The 6,388-nt window shown below is 38.8% G+C and overlaps 1 non-coding gene across 1 annotated transcript; it reads left to right on the top strand.

Annotated features, from left to right (window-relative positions):
- Window positions 1–5,591: 5,591 nt before the first annotated feature.
- On the top strand, window positions 5,592–5,698 carry LOC142205362 (U6 spliceosomal RNA). Its single transcript, XR_012716374.1, has one exon. It is a non-coding gene; the product is annotated as a U6 spliceosomal RNA (small nuclear RNA).
- The last annotated feature ends 690 nt before the right edge of the window (window positions 5,699–6,388 follow it).

The following is a 6,388-nucleotide window of genomic DNA, read 5'->3' on the forward strand; positions in this document are numbered from 1 at the left end:
TCACATCTGCATTCAGTATGCAGTTTGGGGAGTCCACTTAGGGACCCCCTGAACAGAAACCTATATGCCTTAAAAAGAGGTTACCTAAGGAAATCACACAGACCCCATAGACTATAACGGGGTCCGTGTGGTTTCTTAGCTAACCTCTTTTCAATGCGTATACTTTTCCATTGGGGGGGTCCCCAAACGGACTCCCCAAACAGGATACCGAACGCAGATGTGAACTGGGCCTTAGTGTGGTAATAATTTCTATTATCCAATTTCGCTACCTCGCTTAGTTAGATGTTAGTGACCAAAATCACAAATTGTTCTCTGCTTAATGGAAGTGGAGGACCAGCACATATTGCACTTAAAAAAATTTTCATCTCATGTCCCAATTTACATGCATGTCACCTACAATAAGTACAAGTCAATGTCACAACGATGACATGGGCACACTGATCTTCATGGCCCAATCACAGTCCTCAGCGATGATCCTGGGCATATGAAATCACAGAAGAGCACCTCCCCTGGGCCTACACCTTTTATACTCTGTGGTTGAAGAGACCCCAGAGTATAATAATTTCATATCTGTTCTAGACGGACAAAACAAATCTTCACGTTTTCCCATCTCTAGTGATGAACTTTACTGTCATTTTCCTATGTTTTGTAATTTTTATGCTCAATTGATTGTTGTCAGCAATTGGTTGTAATTAGAGATTACAAATTTTCAAACATTTTTTTGTGTTGGGTTCACTAGTTTGGAGTTCATGTTCAGTTTTTCTGAACCAAAAGTGCAAATTGCCATCAAAAGTAAAACTTTGTGGGCTCCAAGGATTCTATCTAACACCTTTCACTCACATTTAATAATGTCAAAGTGGTACAACAGATATGGTTACATGGATGATAGCTGCTAACAGTCTGTTTAAAGATACAATTCACTGTCAGAGGGTTTTTCCTTTTTTCAAAATTGCTGATGGAAGAAGCAAAAGCATTTATAAGGACTCCAAAAATTGTCCCTTTTTTGGGGGTAGCAAATGAATTGTGTTTGGAAAGTGAAGTAATGTATACACTTTCAATGGGCTTTGGGGTTTGGCAAGGAAGAAACAGGCCACACGTTACTGCACTTCACTTTACCAATTTGGTGCAACAAATCCTCAGTTACAGAGATACATTTATTTATGAAAAATAGGAAATTTTGAAAAATTTACAATTTTCAAAATGTAAAACACTCTGTTTTTCAAACAGTTCATAAACATTGTCTACAATATCTCTGCTTTATATTGGCGTTATCTTTTAAGTCTTTCGATTTATTTTGTACATTAGAATGCAGTGATTTTCTACATTTACAAGAAAATTTCTCAAACCTATTTGTTAGGGACCACTTCAGTTCTGAAAAGGATTTTAAAAGCTTATGTTTTAGAAACCTCCAATAAATCACCCCCATTTTCAAAATTGCTCCCCTCAAATAATTCAAAACCACATCTAAGAAGTTCTTTAACTTTTTAAGTGTTTCATTAGAATTAAAACAATATGGAGGTAAAATTTTGACATCTCATTTTTCTTTTCAATAATACATTCATTTAGCCCTAAAATTTACACATTCACAGGGGGTTAATGGAGTAAAGCATCTCACAATTTGTAATGAAATTTCTCCCAGGCACAGGCAGCGTGTCAAAGGAGAAGAGTGACAGTTTTGGTATCATGTCTCATTTGCAGAGCCCCTAAAGTACCAGTACAGTGGAAACCCACCAAAAATGACTCCAGATTGGAAACTACACACGTAGTGAAATTTATCAAGGTGTATAGTGAGCATTTTGAACCCACAGCTGTTTCACAGATTTTATTAACATTGGGACGTTAAATTGAAAAATGTCACTTTATCCCAAAATTTTTAATTTTCACAAGCGGTTAAAGAAGAAAAAGCACACAAAAGTTTGTGAATCTAAATACCCCATATGTGGAGGACAAAATACCCCACATGTGGTTATAAACTGGTGTATGGGTACATGGTAAGGTTCAGAATTGAAAGAGTGTTATCTGGCTTTTGAAGGGCAGATTTTACTGGAATAGCTTTCGGATACCATGTCACATTTGCAAAGCCCCTAAAGTAGCAGTAAAATGGGAACAACCAAAACATGTATTTCATTTTGGAAACTACATACCTCACAGAAATTAACAAGTAGTAAAGCATATTGGCCCAAGAGATGGTTTCTAAAAAAAAAAATAATTTGCAGACCATGTATTACTACTAGGTGTAGAAGTGGTCAGTGTCACTGTTAAGTCTATTTTTCCAAATAAGAGAGTGATGCCTTTTTCACGTGAGTAAGTAGAGATTTTGTTCCTATATTTGTTCCTGCATTGCCACGGCAAAGGTTCTGCTTGACAATCGCCATGGATTTATTGTTTGACAATGTACAAAAAAATGGCAGCTGAAACACGTCTGCCAATACCACCACAAAAGCCACTGCCCCCACTCTAAGAAGTTTTGCCAAGGGCAGGCATTTTGGATAAAATAAAACTTAACTTAGTTAAGTTTTATTTTATACGGATACCTGACTGCAGTGCTGGATTTTCTTCAAATTTGCTTCCATTTGACCTCATCTCAGCCGAAAGAGATTTCCTGGCACCGGTCTAGAGGTTCCACCATTCACGGCAACCAGCAAACGGACAGAGTGAGTGCACATGGTCTTTTACCTATTTTTGAATTGTATGTCACTTTGGATGAGGGCTGTAGCTATCTTTCTATTTTTGGACTTTAGGCATTTTGGATGATGGACTTCCACAATCGTTGGAATTACTTGTGAAAAAACTCTCAGGGGGGGGGGGGGCAAACGGTGGCTCAGTCGTTGGCACTGCAGCCTTGTAGTGCTGGAGTCCTGGTGTTCAAGTCCTGCCAAGGGCAAAAAAAACATCTGCAAGGAGTTTGTATGTTCTCCCTGTGTTCGCATGGATTTCCATCCCATATTCCAAAGACATACTGATAGGGAAATAAATGCACATTGTGAGCTCTATGTGGGGCTCACAATCTAAAAAAAAGAAAAGAAAAAACCTCTCAAGGCTAAAGTTGCACACATTAATTGAGACGCTCCACCCAGAGTTCCAAAAAATATATAAAATAATTTGATTAACACATACAAAATTGCTTAAAACACTTATGATTTTCAGATCCCTTCAGTTAATTGTTCTGGGTGGAGTTTAAATGAGTCTCTAATGACTGAACATGGCATCCAACGATGGACTACAGATGCCCTCAATGAGTTCTTAACTCTCAATAATGCATCAGATACCAACCCAGCCATTAATTGGGTGGCCCATAAGGCCAAAGTCAGAGGCACCCTTATAGCGGAATCCTCTCGCCCAAAAAAAAGAACGGCCTAAATTTCAAGCAGACTTAGAGCATAAAGTATTGAAATAATAAACTGACAACCAGCTTCAACCTTCCATGCTATCTAGCTAAATGTTTCAAAAATGTCAAACTACAGCTTGACTCTGTTCTGATGATCAGATGGAAAAAGCTGTTCGTTGGACCCAGGTGAGATTTTACAAACTTACAAATAAACCTGACAAACTGTTAGACTGTAAACTAAAGGTGTGCCGGAAGTTAAATGATATTTATTAAATATAGAAGTCAGGCAGTACAATGGCCTCCAACCCTAATTCTATCTATATACAATTCCATCATTTCTACCAGAATTTACTCTGACCCTACCACCGCCCATCCTTAGGAGAATGCCTCCTTTTTCCATTCCCTTGAATTCTCTACTGTCACTCACCCATGCTACTGGTCTGAATGAATCCATATGTAGAATCAGCTATTGTAAGGATTGGAGTCAGGGTCAGGCAGTGCAAAGTGACACAGCTGGGAAAGCAACACTGTGCAACTAATGACAAAAGGGATCGCAGGCCCTGCAGCTATAACTATGCTGTAATATCTGAGATGAGGCAGACCAATGCACTTCCTAATTGAAGTGCGCCTACCACGGCTCCTAACCTTCTATCCGGCGGCTAGGATAAGGGGAGAGGAGGCCCTGAAAGTACTAGGGACTGGAGTCACGGGGTCACACCTAAACAGAAAGCACAGTGTAAATGCAATGCCAAACAAAAGACTAAACAGCATGGAACCAGGGAGGACCACAAGTCCCAGCAAGACACAGAAGAGAAGGCGAGGTCAGACGAGCAAGAGGTCGAGCCAGGAGATATAAAAAGGTACCAAATCAAAAGACAAGGGATAGTCAAAATACAAGCCGGGTATAAAAACCAAGGAATAGAATACAAACAGACAGGGAATCAGACTGAGCAGGGGAACCAGATAACACAAGTGAATGGCTGGCAAGGATCCATGCTTGGGTGGGGTTTAAATAGCAGCAGAGAAACACACCTGTTGGCTAATGGCATGGAGACTGAAGGCAAGGAAAAGATTAACCCTTAATGACCTAAGCACACCCAATAGAACTCCTAACACGTCTCCCAGGGAGACGCCGTGCAGCAAGGAGACCGCGGCGACTCAGTATCCTGACAGCTATCAATGCCCTTAAGGCTGGTCTTACACGACCGTAGTGTTTTTGCGGTCCGCAATTTGTGGATACGCAAGTACAAAATGCACTTTAAAAATTAATTCCGCAGACATCCGCAAAGTGCATCCACAACATTCCATGTGTATCAGTATTATGCGGATCCGCAAAACACAAAACACACATGTTGACATCCGCAATTGCGGATATACACTGATGTATGTTCAGTGTATATCTGCAAAAATGCACGCGCCCATAGACTTCTATTAGACCTTCCGTGCCGTGCCGTAAAAGCACGGCCATTACGGACATGCGGTATACTGTCCGCAACACGGTTGCGGCGCGCCACAGCACTGACAAATTCTACGGTCGTGTAAGAGGCCTCATACAAAACTATGGTACCGTAAATGGTCTGCAATTTTAAACCCGCAATTGCGGACCATTTGCGGTGTAAAAGTACGGTCGTGTAAGACCAGCCTAAGTCTGGGAAGGCTCTTGAAACGTTTCCCAATCTTTAGTGGTGACCACATGTAAAAACTGGTGGTAGGTGCAGCCACACTTGTGGACCAGGCAACTCATTTGCATAGGATTAATAGTTGATTTCCAAAGTGACAAGAGTACACATTGGTAGTAAAGGTAATCTTACCGCTATATGTGTTTTTGAGTTATTCACCCCATTCTGGTCATCAGAGGTGTCACATGATCAGCAATAAGACTCTTCAACTGACATTGTGTTTATAAGCCACCAGCATGGTCCTATGTCAGGGCTAAACATAGCTATTCAGTCCTAGTCCTAACATTATATCTAATGTTATATCTAAACACTGCAACATTGTAAAACACAAGGTATAGGTGCCTGCAGAATTTCAAGGGTAAAATGTTTACATTGTATCATTTCCTAGTTAACTTTATTAATATAATCTTTTTCTCTAGGCTACCTTTTACCAAATTACATTTCTGACAGTCTGTCCATATGTATTTTATCATTCTTCTACTCCATTGTCAGTTTTCAAAGTCTTTTACAAACCCTTATGTTAAAATGGTCTTTTTCTCTACAATACAGGAAATAAAAAGACAGTACGACAATACCCCAGAATTGTGCTCGCTTCGGCAGCACATATACTAACATTGAAACAATACAGAGAAGATTAGAATGGCCGCTGCGCAAGGATGACACGCAAATTCGTGACGTGTTCCATATAAAAAAGAAAAACCTCGGAATTACCATTTCCTACCCAATATAATAGAAGTCAATTCAATTCTAATACATTATTAATTAACAAAAAAAAACAAAACACAAATCATGCACCTGTAATTAGATCCTCACATGACACTTTTGGAATATTTTACATATAAATAAATCATATTAATGTTTAGGTAAAGTGGAATTTATTCTAAATATTCAAAAAAATCTACCCGTAATGTAATCAAAATCTCACTTTCAATTAGCAATACATTTTCTTGTCATTGTGAATCAAATGTCATGTATCAAGTGAATGACAAGACAAGAATATTAATTTCAACATTTCCATCTTAGAACACAATATTGCCTCATATACTCCATGCAATACATCAAAATGATAGAACTATATACATCGATGGAAATGATTTAGAATATAGGTTTAACTGGTCTGTTTGATGTCATTGAATCACATTCAAAAATCCTTTGCATTTACAATATGTGTTTTTTATGTCCATTTTTTGAAATTCACTGAATATGTCTCAAAATGATGAACACAAAATTTGTACACATCGATGCAGAGAGTCATTATGGAAACAAATTCATAATTACGATATGAACAAAACTATATTTGAGTTATTATTAGAGATGAGCGAGTACTATTCGAAACTACCGTTTCGAATAGCACGCTCCCATAGGAATGAATGGGAGCGGC

The sequence above is a fragment of the Leptodactylus fuscus genome, chromosome 5 (genome assembly GCF_031893055.1).
Source record: "Leptodactylus fuscus isolate aLepFus1 chromosome 5, aLepFus1.hap2, whole genome shotgun sequence".
Taxonomy (NCBI): Eukaryota; Metazoa; Chordata; class Amphibia; order Anura; family Leptodactylidae; genus Leptodactylus; species Leptodactylus fuscus.